General features: G+C 42.7%; 1 long non-coding RNA gene across 1 annotated transcript in view; it reads right to left on the reverse strand.

Moving 5' to 3' along the window:
- Positions 1–208: 208 nt before the first annotated feature.
- The window catches only part of LOC139041391 (uncharacterized), a 30,806-nt gene continuing 18,261 nt past the window's right edge, over positions 209–12,753 (reverse strand). Inside the window, exons 2-3 of the long non-coding RNA XR_011496454.1 lie at positions 1,336–1,397; positions 209–260 (exon numbers count right to left, since the gene is read on the reverse strand). This is a non-coding gene — a long non-coding RNA (uncharacterized lncRNA). The remainder of the gene's footprint in view (positions 261–1,335; positions 1,398–12,753) is intronic.

Consider the following 12,753-nt stretch of genomic DNA (forward strand, 5'->3'; position numbering starts at 1 on the left):
GGGACACGGGGTGGGAAGGCAGGTCAGGCCCAGATTATGAGGATGAATCCCAGACTTTTCTCTGATTCTCTCTGGACTTTATGGTGTGGACAGTGAGAACCAGTGAAGGGTGATAGGCCCAAGAATTGTTTAGATGTGTGAGTTAGACAAATTACAGACAGGACCTCAGTGCAGGCCACACGGGCTGTCCAAACACACCTCCACTCACCAGGTATATTGCCATCCACGGCTTGCGCTCCAGCTGTATAATGTGGTCATATCTGGGGAAAATTCACAGCTAGTTGTAAAGATATTCAATTTTTCAGTAATCTACACAAAAAATTATTTGAGGCAATTAGGTTTGTTGGGGCGGGTGGTTTGAGTAGTGGTATGGAGCAGGAAGCTGAATTAGGAGACTACCGCAATTGTCTGCAAACAAGGTAAGTGTTAGGTTAGGGTCTAGCAGTGGGAACGGAAAGGAAGGAGGAGATGACAAAGCCATTATGAAGCAGGAAGCAACAGAATTAATGACTCACTAGACGCACGGAGGAAGAGGAAAACAGCCTGACGGTGTCGAATTCGGATGACTTTGAGATTGCTGCTGGGCTGATGGACAAGCTTACAGGAAAGAAGATGGATTCTGTGTTTGATATGTTGTGTTTGGGGCAGACATGGAACGAGAGAATAGATCTTCTGACTCCCAATCAAAGACTTTTCCCCATTATTCTATAATGATTTTTCACGGAAAAAAAACTTATTTTACTTTAAACTTCTAGAAGACAAGTTACTCAATATGCTTAGCATTTGGATCAATTCATCAAAAATCAACAAAATGGTTAGATGAAGGGCTGTTATATTTTCTCCCCCATGCATGAATTTTCAACTGTAAATATTAAGATCAATACCAGATATATTTAGGAAGGGAAAATCTAACATTTAAAATGAGGTTACCTTCATAGTCACTGTGCTAGAAACTTCACGTTTTGTTTAACTATAGCCCTGTGCAGTTATATATTTTTCTCCACTTTACAGATGAGAAAGCTGGCTGAGAGAAGTGAACCAAATTCCCCAGTCCCCGTGGATAGAAAGTTGTGGGAGTGAGATTCAAGTCCAGGTCTAACCATAAAGGCTATCCTTGTCACTCTCAGGAGATAAATCTTAACATGGACAGTGCTAAATGTGTTAAGGCTGCCGGAGGAAATAATAAGGGAAAGCAATACTCATCTTTCCTCTTGACTATACTATATTTGCTGTCAATGTTGTTTGATAAGTTTTTTTTAAGCTAGGCATTACTAACTGAAGATCTTAAGGTGATACAATTATATCTCATTGGGTTTTGTGTGCAGGAACACTTACCTGTGGTCTCCAGGTGTCATCCCTGAAGGTTCACTACTGTGACATCAGTGGTTAGCTGCCATCTGTTCCAAGAGATCAGTGTCAAGTCACCTCAAGTCCAACACAAACTGTGCTTCCTCTAAAGCAAAACCAACACAAAATAGATTGCCCAGCCTCAGCTAAGAGCGAGGCTGCCTAATAAGTAGGCCAGCCAGACACCAGGTGTACACTTCTTCATGTTGGAGAGCTGAATGAACTACTTTGCAGTGGAGTAATGAATAGTAATGGCCATTCAAGTCTGATACTAGCAGAATCAATATTACCATGAGACTGTAGTCAAAGATGGAGAGGTCAATTCTGCCCCAAAATACTGAAGAAACTGGTATGAAATTGCTTTAAAGGGTTCAAATGGGAAATAAGTTACTCTGATCATGTATAAAGTTTGGTTAAACGCATTCACATTTCAGTTTCAAAAGCATCAGTAGAGTACGTGTTAGATGTCAGGCTCCATGTTAGGGCCTAAGGATGACAAAGAGGAACAGAGAGTCTCACCCATAAGAAACTTCCAGTCACCTAGAGAAACCAAAAAAGAAAATACTCAGACCCTTTTTGTCAGCAAATCACGTGAGTCTATAAACCTGGACACTATTAATGAAAAAGAAAAAATAACAGAGCAGAAAGGCTTGGTCATGTACCAGCAAATATTTCAGGAAAGCAGAAGATTGTACATATCTTGTAGGTTTGCAATAGTACCTTCAGATTTTCTCTTATGACTGCAAAAGAGAAAAATAAAAATTTAAACTAATATTTCTGGGGCAGAGGGGAAGATGTCATAGAGACTTTAGATTCTTGGTTTTCACAGACCAACCCGCAAACAGAGAAGGATGGGAAGCCAATGAAAGGTTGTTGCAGTCTGAAGTGACAGGCAGAAGCTGCTTCAGGCCATGCTACATCCTTAAAACCTATTGAAGTCCTCAGAAACCAAACTACTGAGGTTGCAAGTTGAGTCTGGAATAGTAACAACTTGGAAGGAAACAGCCAAAATCATTTCTGATGCAGGTACAGAAAATACACTGAGCATATTGAAGGGTCTCCAAAATGTAAGGGTTTTCCTGTGGCCAAGGAGGACACAAGAAAGCAGGTCTGCTCTGAGAAGAGGCTCTGGAAATAAGGAGTGGAAAGGCCCGTGTGGCCTTTCCCATAATAAAGGAAAGCCAACCTTTCATTAAATTAGAATGTTACACATTTCATATCCCATATTTTCAATCTTCTTCTGCTTTCATACTTCCCTGCCTCCTCCTCCTTTTCCTTCCCTTCTTTCCTAGTATAAATGGCTACAGAAATGAGTATATTTCACAAAACAAGGATCACAAGAACCCAAAGATCATATAAGCAAATAACGATAGTTGACTTTTGATAACACATTTACAGGTGTTCCTATTTCTTTGAAAATGTTTCCATTGTAGCTTGACAAGAACTTGGTAACCAATGATACTAAAATCTGAATTATAAATGCTTCAGTTATATCATTCTTTTATTGATGTTTCTAACTCTATAGAAAAAGCATCTTTGGCTGGATGTTGGGCCAGTGCTCTGAGCGTCAGCTGGAGACCCCTGGTAAAACATGAGGCAGTACCCTTCTCCTGGACGTTCAATCAAATCCGCATCACAGGGCCACGTGGGTGGGCACCGACCTCTTTGGTTCTGGTACTTACCCAAGCTTGCTGCATCTTGGCCTCTGTCGTCCCTTCACACAGCTCAGCTTCTCTAACACCTCCTGCAGCAGGGGCTCTCCGCCCGCATCGTAAACCTGCACTCCACATGCTGTATTTTATGGGCAATCGCTTTTTACCTTTCACCTTATGCCCCAACACCAAAGCTCATAATTTTCTGATTAAATATAGGTGTTCAAATGATCAGGTATCCCAAAGAAATAAATACGTAATTCAGGGACTGGTAGTAATTTTGTAGCAGATGCTAAAAAAGTTAAAACTAAAATTTTCCCTGCCTTTACGAACATTCATGTTTCAGTTTTCTTACCTGCTGGGAAAAGTTCAAGGAGGAAGAGGTGTTACTATATACGGAATATGGAATCACTTTAAAAATTTATCCAAATTAGAGTTTCATGGGGCAGAAATGCTCCCATATCTACTGCTTTTAAGCTAAGAACTTATTTTGAGAAACACAAGTGATGAGACGACAGAAAGGAAAAATATAAGGATGTTTCAAATGGTTTTGAATGCCGTTGAGCCCTTTGCATATGCTCCTCTGCTCCTGCAGGTGAACTTAGCGCAGGGAATTTCAATCAGCAGAGAGCAGGCAGGCACTTCCCAGCATCCGTGCGGGTGTGACCTGAATGCATTGTTGAGCACGCTGCACCCAGAGGGAGAGGAGGCGGGGGCTCAACGGTTGTGAGCATCCACAGGGCTCTCCCTCCTCCACGTTCCCTCTGAGGCTAAGCTCTGTCACACGTCCACTTCAGTTTTACATACTTGGAAAATTGACACTTTTCTCCCTCAGGCAACAATCTTGAGTTCCAACCCCCTCTACCTCCCAACCCCCTGTCTCCCAAGACGGACTTATGTCTCAAGTCCTTATAAATCAAATCCCTCACTCTGTTCACTGCCGCCAGGCTTTTAAAAGTAGAAAGCCAACCTTTGGACTATTTCTGGAAATGTGACATTTGTGCCCTTCTGACATAACCCAGTTTTTATGGCACACAATTTTGGAGGGAAGAATCCTCCACTATGTCTGTATTTACAGTACCTTTCAACATTGAGTATGTACTTACTGCGCTCTCTGAGTGCTAATGCACGTCTGCTGTTATTAGTTATGGTGCTGGTAATATTTTAATTATATATCCTGCATAAATACTTCTGTTCAAATTAGCTTAATCTAGTATTGCTAAAACCCATTTTAAGCTTTTGCTGTAAAAATCTTTTGTGTATTTAAACTGTTTCAAAGAAAAATTGTCAGGGATTTCTTTCCCCTCTATCTCCCCAGCCACTATTGGAGGAGTTCCCAGTATAACAGGGAAAAAAAATCAAGAAGCGTTAGTGCGATAATGAATCGCATCTGAACTGCCTTGCCTTTTTGCAATATGTAATTACAGGTTGCTATACAATTGGAACCATTTTGTTTTAATAATGCCTCCATGTACCTACGTACCTAGTGCCTCTCGTGAGGTTAGGACAAAAGTACTTTTTCTAAACTCCCGTTATTAATAAATGGGTAGGAAAACCCTCACAACAGCAGTGATGGCTAAACCACAATCTTCAGTGCACCATCAGGTGTGTGACTGTCCTTGCTCTGTGCTTCAGATACGCCAGCATCTGCTTCTGATCCCACATCATATGGCATCAGGTCCTCTCTGTTTAGGTCCAAGAGAAGTGATGAGCAGATGTTACAAGGCAGACTGCCTGCTCAGAGAAAATTATTACCAGCAGGGCAAGCCGCTCTCCTGGGGATGGAGCACAGCAGTTGGCTGGTGGGCACGCTCGTCCTCTGGGACTCTATCTTAGGAAAGACTTCTCAGAACTAAGGACCTCTAAAGCAGCACTATGCGTTGTCATAACCAAATTCACTGCTAGTTAGGGCTTGAGTTGACGTAAAACGTTTCATTTCCCCTCCAAACACTGCCGTTTCTGCACAAGTCTCGCAGTATCTTTCTGAATATTTTCCCAACTGTTATTTTATCCAGATCAACCTACTTATGATTTTTAAAAATCTTAATCCTTGAATGAAAGCAAAAATGCATAACGGCTGTTTAAAAACAAAACTAGCTTGGGCGGGGCTCAAGCTTTTGCCTCTTAGGGGTAGATGATTCAACAAGGGCAAGTATTCAGTCTTGTAGGACGTAATTTAACTGCGAACACGCCTCACTAACTGGAACATGAAAGACAAGAAGTGTGAGCATTTGTAATTTCAGTTCTTAGGTACTGTGCCCTCTTGTGAGCGAACAATTAGTTTCCCCTAAGAGAGTAGAAAGAGAAATGGTATCCACAGTGACGATTTCAACAATAGTCAAAAGAACCCACAAATATCACCTTAAAACAGGAGAGAGTTGAGATAAGCCGCAAACTATGGTCAGGAAACTAATTTTCAAGTAAACAAATTTAGAAATATTTTACCTCCAAAGATGCAAACACGAAATATCTATAGATGTTAAGTTGTAGCTCTTGGATTTTTAATTACATTTTAGATATTTGAATGAAATGGAATCTGATATCACATTCAGAATTTTAGTTATTTTGTCCCAATTTGGCCCTTCTTGCATTTGTGAGGAAGTCTTGACTCTTTCTAGAATATTCCAGCATCTTCCATCAAATTGATTTAAGCCCCCTTCCCTGTAAAACGTGAGGTACACACAGGAAATTTGGGTGTCCTTTATGGGTCACCTTCAATCCCTAGTAAGTACACACTATCAGCAGGCCTAGTGGAAGGGTCTAGAAGTGTGAGGCAGTGATGTGCTCTTTAAAGTTATCAGCTACTCTGATCAGCCTAATCAGTTAAGGTCACAGACCCAAAACTGTGCTATTCAAAATCTAGACGTCATAGATGCCTTTGGTTTTAGATAGATGAATAACTACTGTGTGTGTGTGAGGGAGAGAGAGAAAGAGAGAGAGAAATGGGTGGAGGGGGGAATTTGCTTCAAATATCCTGATAAACTTCTAAGAAGCTTTGGTCACAACTCAGAAAAAAGGTGATACATAGTGACCAGGTGGAATTTTCACACAGGGCAGCCAAATTTGTAAGAGAGGAGCAGAGCTGAGTATGTGTTGTGTTGAAAACCTTAGAAAACTTATTAAATAGCTATTTTCATCCTGGACTCTCCAAAAGGACAAATTAGCAATGTATCACAAAGCTTGGTCATGCAAACTGTGTGATGGATGACAGCACCGGGGTCTGGAACATCTTGACAAGCTAAACTGACAGCCAGAACCACCAAGATTACATTTAATAGAATTAAATATACGTTTTGAGCTTCCAGTTAAACACGGTAGTTTAAACAGCTGCATTTATTTTCACTTTCTCCCAAAACTCCACCAGAATGACAGTTTAGGAATTTAAAGAAGACATAAATCTACAAGATCAAAGAGAATGGGACACAAGACCCATACAGGTGAGAAATGAGAATCCAGCTTTGGAAGCAGAGAAACCAGAGACAGTAGCAGAAGCTGACTTCGCACAGCCAAAAACAGAAAGTGAAACCAACAACCAGCAAGTTAATTCATATCACCGGCCTCCTCCGCCCCTCCCCAGAGGATGTGGATTTCCAGTTTAAAAGGAAACAAAGAATTTTACAAGTCACTTTACCATAAAGTCTCTAAGTAATAGGGATAATGGAGAGGTCTTAAGAGCTTCCATAGCAGTTAAAATAAAAAGGTCACGTGATGCATTAATTATAAGAACAGCACCAGATTTCCTAAGGGCAAATCTGAAGGTCGGAAGGAACTGGAGCCACGCCTTCACAACTCTGAAGGAAACCTTTCCAGTAGAGAATTCTACATCCAGGCAAAAGGTTAAATTCAGAGAAGAACGAAGGCAGTCCCAGACACACAGCATCCCAAAGTTTATCTTCCTTTCTAAGAAGCAGCCAGAGGATATATCAAAATAGAAGAGTAAACTAAAAGACAGACAGACGTGAGATTCAGGAAACAGGAGATCTAACACGGGAGAGGGGTGAGAATTCCCGGGGTGGAGGCGGAGGGAGCATTCCAGGGGACAGTGGTGTGGCAGGTCCACTGATCTATCCATCCACCTGGGAGCAGAGGAGCAGACAACTCTAGGATGAGAGGGAGCACGAGAGATCACATGACGTCTGAATCTTCCAGAATCATACTTCCAGTACTAACAGAAAAATTACGATTTGAATGTCAGGTAGTTAGAAAGCTAAACAACCAACCCAAATCAACGGCAATTACTAACTCCAGAGAAAACAGAAATTGGACACGAGAGAAGCGTTACCGCAGCAGATACGTGGTTCAGCTGGGGATAGTATTTGTAAAGCCGTAATAATGTAAATGTTGATTTTTAAAAAGCAATTGATAAAAAGTTGTCTTCAGTAGAAGCAGCCTCGAAAGTCGTGTTTCTTTTTCCCACCGCAGATGCGGTATGACGGTAGTAAGGAGACTTGTCTAGAAATTGTAATCTAGGTCACCGTCCCAGCAGCCAGGACTGGAGGGGATCAACAACCAGTGAGCAGCCCAAAGCCCCAGGTGGGCCTGGATGCCTTTCCTTCCTACATAGGGACACAGAGGCACAGACCCCTCCGCTGGCACAGCTCTCCCATTTCTCTCACAGACAGTGAGAAATCAGGAGCAGGGTCTGTGCAGATAAGTTGGTAAAGTCTAAACCCAAAGCTGTCTGCCTCAGCTCATTGAGGGTGTGTTCTGTGTGGGGGAAATCAGACAGCGGGCTGAGAGGCTGGCTAATGTTGCTTATGTAGGTGGTTCTTTCGACTCATAGCCACATATTGAACGTGTTCCCAATCACCTATATAAGTTGATGTTCTGAAAGTGATCACGGGCCACTGCTGGACTCTCACTGTTTTGTTAGGCCCCACTGTCCTCGACTTTAATGTACAACTAGATGTTTTTGCAGGAAATGATGTGTTTCTATAAGGCTCAGAAACTGAAGAACTACTAAAAACGTAAGTAAAGGTTAAAAACAGGAAATAGTCAAATCGTTTGAAGTACACTTTTCCACAAGTTTTATCATCAGAAGACCATGACTGGCATTTCAGTCTCACAGAGCGGAAAACAGAACCCACCTGGGATCTCCTCCAGGGCGGCTCCCGCCTCCGCTGAGGTCAGGGCTGCTGACAACGAGCGTAAAACCTGCTAAGTATGCAGATGAGAAAACTACAGCTGGGCTCTCACTGCAGCCACTGCGAGGAGTTTGATCTTCAGAGGTGCCAGGAGATGTGAGACCCCTCATCCCCACTGTTTCATTCCCACGACTGGCCATGTGTGGAGGGGCCCCATGGATGGGCCTTCATAAGACGCAGTGTGAGCTCCTTACTTAAAGAAAGTGTGGCGGAACTTGGTGGTGAAGAAGGTCGTATTGATCTGAATCCAATTTCTCTGTTTTATTCCTTTGGAATAACAGTGCTGTGACTACTGAGAAGAGCTTCCATGAACTCCGGCCCTTGGAGGAAAGAAAGACAGCCTAACGTGGTTAGCGTTAGAAGCACAAGGCGAGAGCTCCCTGGAGACATTATGATTTTTGAAGTCTCCCCCCAACACTGAAAGTTATTCAGACACGAAATAAACTGAGTCAGAAATCTGGTCCCGGATCTTGCTGTCCTGCCCAGACCTCAGCGTTTGCGTATGTTTTCACAAATAGCATGTGTTGTCTTGAAGCCTCTGGCAGCGTTATCCCGATTTGCCTTTTGAAACAGGGCAAATTCCCACAATGCCTGGAAAGAATTTTTAAGAGTGTCAGACTTTTTTTTTAAGAGCTCTATTGAGACTTAATTCATACGCCGTATAACTCACCCCTCTAAAGTGTGAGTTCAGTGGTTTTAGTACATAACCAGATTTGGGCAACCATCACCACAATTTAACCTTAGAACATTTTCTTCACCCTCAAGAAACCTCGAATTCAATAACAGTCAAGAGTGGGAGACTTTCGCAGTTTCCTTTCTGCTCTTAAAAACAGAGAAAAGTTTGAAAGATGGCTTGGTTGTTTAGACACAGCAGCCTAACGCACTTTTAGGGGTAGCCTGAGACTGCCCTCTGGTACCTGAGGGAGGCTCCTGTAGGAGAGGTTTGTCCACAGCAAGGGTTTGTGGACCGTCCGTTGCTGCTAATGGCGACGCACCCTCACATAGAGCTTGCTGGCGCTCCGAGTGGTGCATGGACATTACCTCATTTGATCTGTGAGGTGAGTACTATCATTATCTCCATTTTACCGATAGGGAAACTGAGGCATGAGGTTAAATGGCTAAGAAGTATTATTATTATTATTATTTTTACTAGGTGCATCATTTGGTATTCTCTGTAACCATTGGACTGCAAAGTCCTTTTCTTTAGTTCCTTCTAAAATCAGCCAGTATTCACTACCCAAAGACTAATTACCATCCGTCACCACACACATGTGCCCAGTCACTCCTTTCATTCCCCGCCTCCCCCGGTAACCACTAATCTAACCTCTGTATCTATGTGTTTGCTTGTTTGTTGTTGTTTTTATCTTCCACATATGAGTGACATGATACAGTATTTGACTTTCTCCATCTAACTGATTTTGCCTAGCACAGTGCCCTCAAGGTCCATCCAGGTTGTCACAAATGGTAAGATTTTATGTTTTTTATGGCTGAGTAATATTCCATTGTGTATCTGAAAATGAAACTCAGTGTTCACTCACGTTCCTTTGATTGTGAAGATCTTTGTAAAATGAGCTTGGGTGCCTAACTTGTACCTATACTTAACTAATACGTGTATTCTAGATACAGGCTGTTTCCAGAGCTTTGTGTGAAGGTCACTCGTTTGAACTTGAAACACATTTACCACAGGAATAATGTCTTCAGTAGTTGCAAAGCCTTCGAGCTCATCTACAGAGGGCAGAATGTACTTGCAAGTATAGCCTTCTAGGCCCAGGGTTGTAGATCTGGTGCGGGTCAAGGGTACCCAGCACCTGCAGAGTGAGGTTCACTCACCCTTGGGGAGACTCTGGACCCAGCAGGAGCCCCCTTCTCTGGGCTCTGCTGCTTTCTGCCCCCTCTGAAGGGGAAGAGAGTTGCAGATGGTGTGTTCTGCACGTGAAGGATTTAGGGGGAAACCAGGCCACTCCTCTTGACTCAGTCTCTGGACTTCGAGTGGAGGAGGGACTCAGAGGAGGGAGAAGGTCGAATGCTGCCTGCGATTCCAGCGTGGGGCTGCGAGAGTCAGGTGGCGGGGGCCGGGGCGTGTGTCTCCACGGGAAAGACGGGAAAGGCCCAGGCTATATGCAGACTCCATCATCTCTCCTCGAGGACAGACATAGTCTACATTCATAAAAGAATAACCAGGAAAAACACGGGGTGAACTTCTCCAAAAGAGAAATTGTTTGCTTTTTATATAAAGTATCCCAGGAATTTACTGAGAGGCACAGAGGGTTTCTGGATTGGTGGGACTAAGACCCGTGAATGAGAACCACCTAAACATCAAGGAGCACATTTAGAGACGACCACGTGAGAGGTGGCATGTCAGGGGTGAGGAGCACAGACGCCGGGCGAGATGCCCAGACTCAGCACCCAGCGCTGCTACGCGGGAGTGCCTGCTAACATTTTGCTCCTCACATGCACACATTCTGTTCCGTGCGTGCACACGCACAGACACACTCACACACAAATTATGAGTGGTGAAAAGCCCAGGAGGATATGCAAACTGTTGGCAGTTACCCTGAAAAGTAGTGTGAGAATAAAATAACTTTCACCTTCTGCCTTAAGTCGTTTTACAATAAACACTTGTTACTTTTTGTAGTAATCAAAGATATGTCATAATTTTTTTAAAAAGTTCCCTTTTTGACCCAAAGAATCACTTGATCTAAACAGATGAACAAATTCCCTGCTGGGCAAAGGTGGGGATGCCCTGAGATCTACACAATGCCGTTCGATTCCCGCTTAGTCACTCCAGGCCCACCGTCAGGGGGACCTTATACATATGTGCACACATGCACGCGTGTGCGTGTCTGTAACTCCAGTCCCTCAGTCCCGATTAAGCAGAATACAGATGTCAAACCGGGATCCGCATCGTGTCATGATTATGCTGTGCACACCTTGTTTCCTCTCCTAATTCTCGAGAGTGGGCATTTCCTTATTTTCACAACCCTCACAGGACACAGAGCAGTGCCTTGTAAAATACAGCCTCTCAACAAGCAATTTCGGAATTAAGTGTACTAAATAAAATAATAGAGGCTCAGCCGAAGGAGCAGAAGATGACCTGTCCTAGAGGTGATGGTGCGTCTTCAAGCAGGGGGCTGCACTTGAGCTGGTCAGTCCTGGAAGGACGGGAAGGACTTTGAGAGGTGGAGAAGGAGAAAGACGTTGCAGGGAGAGGATGCAGCGTGGGCAAAGGCACACACACCGGAGAGCAGAGCCTGTCAGGGAAGACGGGGAAGTTCACCCAGCTGGACATAGAGTCCAAACGGAGAATAGGTACAGAAGAGCTGCACGTCAGCGGAAACTTACGGCTTAATTTTTTAACGTAGCTGGGAAGAAATCGGTGTGAACTTTGTGTAAGACTCAAAGGCGTGTATCTACAGTCACATTTAAATGGACATTGCACTCTCCGCGTTTGTGGAAAAGTACCCTTCCTCGTTGACAACTATTAGGTAAAGATTTGTGATTTTCCTCATTGTACGCAGCTTGGGGTCAAAGGCCAGGACCTATGTGTCGCTGCCTGACAAGAGGAGATACAGTATAACTCATTCTTTCAACGTGAAACTTACGCTGCTTTATTTACAATGTCGTGGATTTAGAGATGGCCAACATGAAACCTCAAAGAATATTCAAGTTTAGACACTCAAAATTACACACACTTCTTTAAACACAGAAGAAAAATGCTTCCTCCTAAGTATGTGGGTGACATTTAAATTAACAGGGCCCTGCAAATTATTGGGAATGAAAGAAACAAGACAGAATGTGATGCTAAAGGATTTTCCTTATCTCCAGATAGTTCCCTGAATAATTTATGTTCACATATAATACTGACATGTGTACGTGTGTGTAAACCTGAAAATACCACACGTATTTCTGATAACTCCAGGATTATTCTTACAGTCCTGCCTTCAGGCTTTTGAAAGGCCAATAGCCATATCATTGGAAAAATATGGTTAATTTTTTTGATGTTCACTAATTTTTCTCTTTGTTAGTGCTTTCAACTTTATCATAGTCAAAACTTTTTCCACAACAAAATTCTGGTCTAGAGGAATGAAATGTCATTTCTATTAAAATTGCCTGCAGATGTAATAATTTGCAGAAGAGATTATAGCATTTGGACTTAATAGACACAGGCACATATATTTTTCTTTAAATATTTCCTGCAAAGGAGAGGAGTAGATGAAAATGTTTGGTTTCTGGCTGTTAGATCTTCCTAAGGATAACAATTTTAAACCTCTATAACTTTAGAAAATATACTGTTTTAGAGAATTACAATTCTATATGCAGTTAAGCAGTTTTACTTTTTGATTTTATGTCTTTTTCCAGTGTTACGATAAGATGCTTAAGCTTCCTGTCTGAAGTCATCATGGTCAAAACTACATTTCAGGAAGTCAATCTATTATCGGCCTTTCCAGATGTTTCTCCAACTTGTCTGAGGCTGCCTGCAACTAATTGCTTCCTTTAAAGACACAAGCCCTTTCCGCTCCTTTTATGACCCTTCTTGAGTCTAGAGCACAGCATTTGCCCCGACGTCTCATTCATTTCTCCAAAATTATTGGTGTGCACATGTGTTTGTG

The sequence above is a fragment of the Equus asinus genome, chromosome 21 (assembly GCF_041296235.1).
Source record: "Equus asinus isolate D_3611 breed Donkey chromosome 21, EquAss-T2T_v2, whole genome shotgun sequence".
In the NCBI taxonomy this organism is placed as follows: Eukaryota; Metazoa; Chordata; class Mammalia; order Perissodactyla; family Equidae; genus Equus; species Equus asinus.